This window comes from Conger conger, chromosome 10 (assembly GCF_963514075.1).
Source record: "Conger conger chromosome 10, fConCon1.1, whole genome shotgun sequence".
Taxonomy (NCBI): domain Eukaryota; kingdom Metazoa; phylum Chordata; class Actinopteri; order Anguilliformes; family Congridae; genus Conger; species Conger conger.
Window position 1 is genome coordinate 48,147,163 of NC_083769.1, and position 7,500 is coordinate 48,154,662.

General features: G+C 48.3%; 1 protein-coding gene across 2 annotated transcripts in view; it reads left to right on the forward strand.

The window, feature by feature from the left end:
- The window catches only part of LOC133139312 (immunoglobulin superfamily member 21-like), a 251,621-nt gene that overhangs the window by 205,351 nt on the left and 38,770 nt on the right, over positions 1-7,500 (forward strand). The gene's annotated exons all lie outside the window — the stretch shown is intronic.

A 7,500-nucleotide genomic window follows, 5' to 3' on the forward strand; every position in this document is an offset into this window, starting at 1 on the left:
TGTGCTGGTAGTGGGGCTGCAGGGTTCTGTGCTGGTAGTGGGGCTGCAGGGTTCTGTGTTGGTAGTGGAGCCGCACGGTTCTGTGCTGGTAGTGGAGCCGCACGGTTCTGTGCTGGTAGTGGAGCTGCACGGTTCTTTATTGCGTTTAATGAACCTCTCTGCCTCCAGCTCGGCCCCTGCACTCTGCAGGTGAATGCCCCCTGGAGTAAGTTATTACAGCCCTCCACACACACACTCACACACACACACACACACACACACACACACACACACACACACACACACTCACACACACACACACACACACACACAGACACACACACACACACACACACACACACACACACTCACACACACACACACTCACACACACACACACACACACACACACTCACACACACACACACACTCACACAGACACAGACACACACACACACACACACACACACACACACACAGACACAGACACACACACACACACACACACACACACACACACACACACACTCACACACACACACACACACACACACTCACACACACACACACACACACACTAGCGTGAGAACGAGCGGCGGGAGCTCACACAGTATCCCGCGCGCGCACGCGCGTGTGTGTGTGTGTGTGTGTGTGTGTGTGTGTGTGTGTGTGTGTGTGTGAGAGAGAGAGAGAGAGAGAGGGTGGAGGGCTGAGCTGTGTGTGTGTGTGCCTGTGTGTGTGTGTGTGTGTGTCTGAAAGGCCCTGTAACCGGGCGGACGGTCTGAGCTCCACTCGCCTGGCGTGGAGCGTTCCGTGCGGAGTAAGGAGAGCCGGCCTCCCAGCGAGACGCCGGCGGAGTCCGGGCCGTAACCACGGCTGAGAGCTGATGTGTTTTCACACAAGCGTTTTCCTGCGCGTAATGGAAAACTACCGTCGGCGTTTCATTGCCTGGTGTGTCCGTGTACGTCTCCATTCCCAGGCAAAGCTGTACGTTCCACCTCCGAGAGGAAGTCTTTCGACAATCTGATCGCTGTGCTTGGAATAAATAGGTACGTTGCAGGCACTGCATGCTTAAAGGTGATCAGAGAAAATGGTTTTGTTCGACAATGACCAGTGAAAATAGCTTCCAACAGACATGCCTCTATCTCATAATTTGCCATTAACTATAAATTGTTGTTAAAAACTCATTTTCACTTAGATCACCTTGCTCTAGCATTTGATCAATAATGTTTTACCGTAAGGCGATGGGGAAAAATAGGCAATCGATTTGTTTCATCTAAAGTATCATCAAGTAATCTGGGCCCTTCAAAATAAATCTTTTCCAAACTAACGCGCGCGTTGATAAAGGACCCCAGTTGGCCAGCACGGTACAGCGAACGCATAAAAATAAATCTCATATAATGCAGACTTAGATTCAACATATGATTCAAGATTAAGAAAATAAAAGGATAGGAATCATTCTTCCACCTATGCTTCAGGCCGGTGCAGTGGAAGGTTTTGCTTTTCGGAACTAAAAAAAAAAAAAAAGCAGCTGGTTTCTAGCAGAAATAAAATCCAAATACCAGCAAAAATCTGCATTAAAAAACCCAAAATGAAAGCTTTGTAGACTCGGGGCACCCACGCGGTGAACGCGGTAGCCAGCACGCCTATGGCACCCGTGTCAAGAGGCGCCGTCTTCAGTACGAGGGGTACAGCTGAGACGGAGACATGTTGCTCTGTGCAAAGTGCACCTTCAGGACAGAAAGCTCTCTGTGCAAGTCCCATGTTCAGGAGGCCTGCTGGCCATGCACGCACTTGAAGGTTAGTATTCTGTTTCCTGTCCTGAAGAGAATCGGTGTCCTTCTCTGCTTCCTGTCATGAAGAGAAGCAATGTTCATTTCTGCTTCTCCTCATAAAGAGAAGCAATGTTCATTTCTGCTTCTCCTCATAAAGAGAAGCAATGTCCATCTCTGTTCCATGACATGAATGGTAAATGGTTGGAATTTATATAGCGCCTTTATCCAAAGCATTATGCAATTGATGCTTCTCATTCACCCATTCATACACACACTCACACACCAATGGCGATTGACTGCCATGCAAGAAGACGCAGACAGACAGACAGACAGACAAACACACACACACAGAAAGACAGAAACACACACAGACACACACAGACTGACAGACATGAAGACACACAGACAGACAGACAGACAGACACACACAGAAACACAGACAGACACACACACAGACAGACACACACACTCAGAAAGACAGAAACACACACACACAGAAACACAGACAGACACACACACACACACACACTCAGAAAGACAGAAACACACACAGACACAGACACACACACACACACACACTCAGAAAGACAGAAACACACACAGACAGACACACACACACACACACACTCAGAAAGACAGAAACACACAGACAGACACATACACACACACACACTCAGAAAGACAGAAACACACACAGACACACACAGACACAGACAGACACACACACACACACACACTCAGAAAGACAGAAACACACACAGACACACACAAACCCCTGTTAATGTGTGCTGCTGTGCAGGGCCTGTCAGCCTTATCTCAGGACTGGAGTGAAATGAGCCGATCGCTCCTATGATGGACGGACAGGTGTCTCTGCGCAGGTGAAGTACAACAATCACCGAGATAGAATCAGTCCTCAGACCGAGAGCGAGAGAGAGGGAGAGATAGAGAGAGAGATAGAGAGAGGGAGAGATAGAGAGAGAGGGAGAGATAGAGAGAGAGATATATGATTGGTTTTTAAAACCTCATTATTGTGACAATATTCAAAAGGGGAAATTGTAGAGCATCACAAAAAAACACAACCAACAACAAAAACGAAACAAAACAAAACGATTCCCACTGCCAGAGAAGAGAGATTCCTATGCCCCGCCTTGGGCAGGAACCAGAGGAGTGTCCCAGTGTCCCTGGCTGCATTGCTGTCTGAAAATAGACCTTGCTGAGGTGGGCTATTGCGCACCCAGCGTGCGGGTGCACCGCTCACGGCTCCTGGGGAATTCAGACTTCATCTTCGGATGCACGGCACGTCTGTCTCGGCTCAGATCTCTGCGCGTTCCTCCTGCTCCCAACTGGGGACGAGTATGCACCAGGAACAGAATCCTGTTTGCTCTCCGTCATTACCGCCGGGAATATCGGGGGAATAACCACAGGGAATACCGCAGCGCACTTCCGTTCTGACTGCAGATGGATCTGTCCCGGAGGGTCGTAGCTCCGGGTTTATGATTATGGTCTGCAATTTAGTCCTGGAAGACGCTCTAGCCAATGCCTCATACCAGAGTGCTTTTCACATGAAATGCAAAGGACATAGCAGCTGGAGTAACGCAAGGCTGCAGTCAATGCCGCACGTTCCACCATCAACGTGCATGTCTCAAGGCTTAAATAATGATCTGATGTGCTGCATTTCATTCACTGATTGGTTAAATCACACACCTTGTTCCCAAGGTCTAAATTGGGCGTTGACTGATAGGAAACCATAATCACTTGCAGACACTCCAGGACTGGAGTTAAACCTGCAGACACTCACCTGCCCTCCAGGACTGGAGTTAAACCTGCAGACACTCACCTGCCCTCCAGGACTGGAGTTAAACCTGCAGACACTGCGGCCCTCCAGGACTGGAGTTAAACCTGCAGACACTGCGGCCCTCCAGGACTGGAGTTAAACCTGCAGACACTGCGGCCCTCCAGGACTGGAGTTAAACCTGCAGACACTGCGGCCCTCCAGGACTGGAGTTAAACCTGCAGACACTCACCTGCCCTCCAGGACTGGAGTTAAACCTGCAGACACTGCGGCCCTCCAGGACTGGAGTTAAACCTGCAGACACTGCGGCCCTCCAGGACTGGAGTTAAACCTGCAGACACTGCGGCCCTCCAGGACTGGAGTTAAACCTGCAGACACTGTGGCCCTCCAGGACTGGAGTTAAACCTGCAGACACTGCAGACCCCTTGAGTTAAATCTGCGACTCACTGAAATCTCTCCCCAGTTTTTGGCTGGACTATTTGCTGGACTATTGCTATTTCTCAGCGGCAGGATGTGGGCAATTTGAGGAAACGGGTACTTTTGCAATGACAGGGCTGAGAGCTTGGAGAGTCAGGGGCTTGCTGCTCAACTGCAGATGGAAAAACAGACAGAAGAACAAAGAAAACAAAGGTAAAAATGAGGTTTCTGCAAACACAAGTGGAAAAGGCCTGGTGGTTCTGTAAGCCACAGGGTGAATATACTGTAAACGTCATCAACAAAATGTGAGTACTGTTTCACGGGTTACGCAGGCGAAATACAGCGCCTGGGAGATTTGTGAGATTTGCCCTTTCACGCTGCCATCGTGACGCAAGTCAGACTGCGGCTTGCTTTTTATTCATTTCGCACTTCTGCCATTTCAGTTGTGGGCTGGCCCATGGAATGTCCAATAAGGACGTCGCCCCGAGTCGCTCGGTCTAACCCTCTTATTGATACTGTAACAGTATAAGGGGGGGCGGCGTTTTCTCAAAAGCCATCTCTGGCGGAGCGTAATTTGTGGAACGAGGAGGAGACGAGCCTAATTGGGTTCAGCAGTGCATTGGGCCTGAGCAGGACGAATGTCCTGGGCGGAATCGCATGATTACCCATTAGCCAATCAGACACCGCTCCGCAGATGATGATGAAGGCAATGAAGTGGAATGATGTCCCTCCTGCAGAAATAGATATTCAATTACTGCCTTTTTCTGACCCGTTCTCCGCTTCCGACGTGTCTGTCCAACTTCGTCCCATCCGGTGCATTTTGAAGTGTAGTTTAAAAAAGAATAATAATAATAAAAAATGTATTGAACGTAAGGTGGTTGCCCGGTTGCATGAAACTAGACGTGTTAATATACTGTACAGTGTCATTCGGTACCATTATGAATTATTGATAAAGCCATTCATTTACTTGGGAGTGTGGTCATCTCACATTTTAAAATTCTTACTGACTGAAAAATATGAATAATGTATTTTCACTAGGCCACTATATGCACTTTATAATGTAAAGAATTTGGATTTGGTTTTTTATTAATTTGCTATATTTTTTTGTTATACTTGGTTCAGGAGGGCATGTCTGGTTTGTGTAGGCTGTTTACTTTGTGCGAACTCCTGATCGCAGTGGGACCAGTGGTTTTCTGTTCGTTTAGCTGCCACATCAAGGTTTTCCGGCCACAGTGTAAAAATGAGAGCCGCTGATTTATTTAGAAACATAACCTTGTAACCACGTCTGAAACTGAAATGGTCAGCATAGGCCGGCGATGTGGGGATTGTATTCTGACTGATATGGGACTTTCAGAGAGTTCATGTTCTTTAACCTTGACCTTGGCTCCACTCTTCTCCGGAAAAAGCTCGACATGACGATGAAACAACAGCGCTACTCTTTATTCGCATCCTTGGTGAGCGGTCGACTGAATCATTTAAGTAATGCCGCTTCGGCGCATCGTCAAACCAGGTGCCATTCACCTTGCGTAAGGTGATGACCATCAAAGAGGATCTAGAGCTCCCCCTTCTGGTCAGAACGAGATGGCAGCTCCCGGCGTTGCCTCAGCGTGGTGTGTGTCCTCACGGTTATTCCTCATTCAAAACAGCGGAGGGGTGTATATTAATGCTCTGGGGTGCTTGCTTTAATCCTGCCATAAACATCCTGCTCTAAACTGTGCTCAGCACTTTTTGAGAACGGAGAGAGCTGTCCCAGACGGCGTGGATAATTCTGGATGAATCAGTGTGTCCCGTGGCGCAGACAAGCTTTTTGAGCCTCAGGTTTGTCCTCACGTCTACCTGCTCGTTCACGCTCGTTAGTTACGAGCGGATTTCCAACAGGGAAGGGTACGCCTTCTCCCCCAGACGTTTATATAAGTGACCCGCGTTGACCCTGGGGTGTGTAAATCCTGTCTCAGCTCCAACAGACAGGTACAGGCTGACAGTAGCGCAAGGCTGTAGCTCCTGTCCGCTGTGGTAAGGAGGGGGAAAACAAACAATGATTTGTGCTGTTCATGGAGTGGATATATCACATTCTGTTTTGTGGGCTTGACATCCTGGAAGAAATCATTGGTGAAGGTTTACTCTATTTTATACATCAATAAAAATGTGTCTCAATATCTTAGCGTGGAGCAGTAGACCGTAAGGTAGCACAGGGTCAGTTGAGTTACACCTGGCTCTTGATGTCTTCTTTGAATTTACAGGTTTACCAATCAATCATATTGTTGAACAGTTAAGTGATGGAAATAATAATAATAATTTGTTATCTTGTGTGTTTATCCAAATTGATTTACTGTTGATTAGACTAAGCAGGGAACAATCCCCCCCCCTGGAGCAATGTGGGGTTAGGGGCCTTGCTCAAGGGCCCAACAGCTGCATTGATCCTATTCTGGCCACACTGGGGCTTTAACCTTCCGGGTCCCAGGCATGTACGTTAGCCACTAAGCTACAGGCTGCCTGATGAGAAATGTAAAATCTAAAGATGAAGCAGTGAAAATATCAATTGCTTCGATCAGTTCTGTTCTGAGGGGATCTTTCTGCCGATAACATTCCTTCAGGAAGATTTCAGTCCGAGAGTTATGTTTATGGCCAAAAGGGGCTTGTACCGTATTCAATCCATTTGTGCCTTCAGAATTGGCGGTATGAGCAAGCATCATACTTTTTCTTTGCAAACTCAACTGTCTGTGACTACGTTTTTTTTTGGGACTTAAGATGTTTGACAAGGACCTGAATGGTTGGTGGTTCAAGCCCCCAGTGTAGCCACAGATCTAAGCAGCTGTTGGGCCCTTGAGCAAGGCCCTTAACCCCACAAGCAAGGATTGGCCCCTGCTTAGTCTATTCAACTGCAAGTCGCTTTGGCTAAAATGCATCAGCTAAATAACTGCAATGCATTGAAAACACGTCTCTAAATGGCTAAGAGCACATGGATAGATAGATCATTACATTTATGAAGCGATTTTCTCGTCAGTCAAAGCGCTTCACAGTGATGAGGGGGAAACTCTCCTCAACCACCACCGATGTGCAGCGCCCACCTGGGTGATGCACGGCTGCCACGTCTCTATAATAACACGGAAAAGGATCGCAGTTCGTCCCGGTACAGCGGCTAAACCCGGCGGCGGGGTCGTGCACTCCTTAATGTTTATCTTAATCATTATCTCCTCGTTCCGGTGGGTTTGCGGGGAGGTTAAAGAGCGCGGTGCGTTCCTGAGTCACTGTCCTGAAGCATCGCGGGCCTGCTTCCACTCGCCCGCAGAGCGCACGCGTGTTACGACCCCGGCGTCTGTAACCGCCGTTCTCTTCAAACAGGGCCCTTAAGGGCGAGCGGGGCTACATTCAGCTCGCGTTCGGCCATTTTGTTATTTACTAAGAGAAGAATCTTTCCCCCGGAGGGGGTCCGGGCCGCGCATATGCTGGGCTAATCCACGAGGCTCGCTCTGTGGAAAATTGAAGTTGTAAGTGCTCAGCTTAATGTAGCGTGAAACCTAATGAAGCTGTGATCTT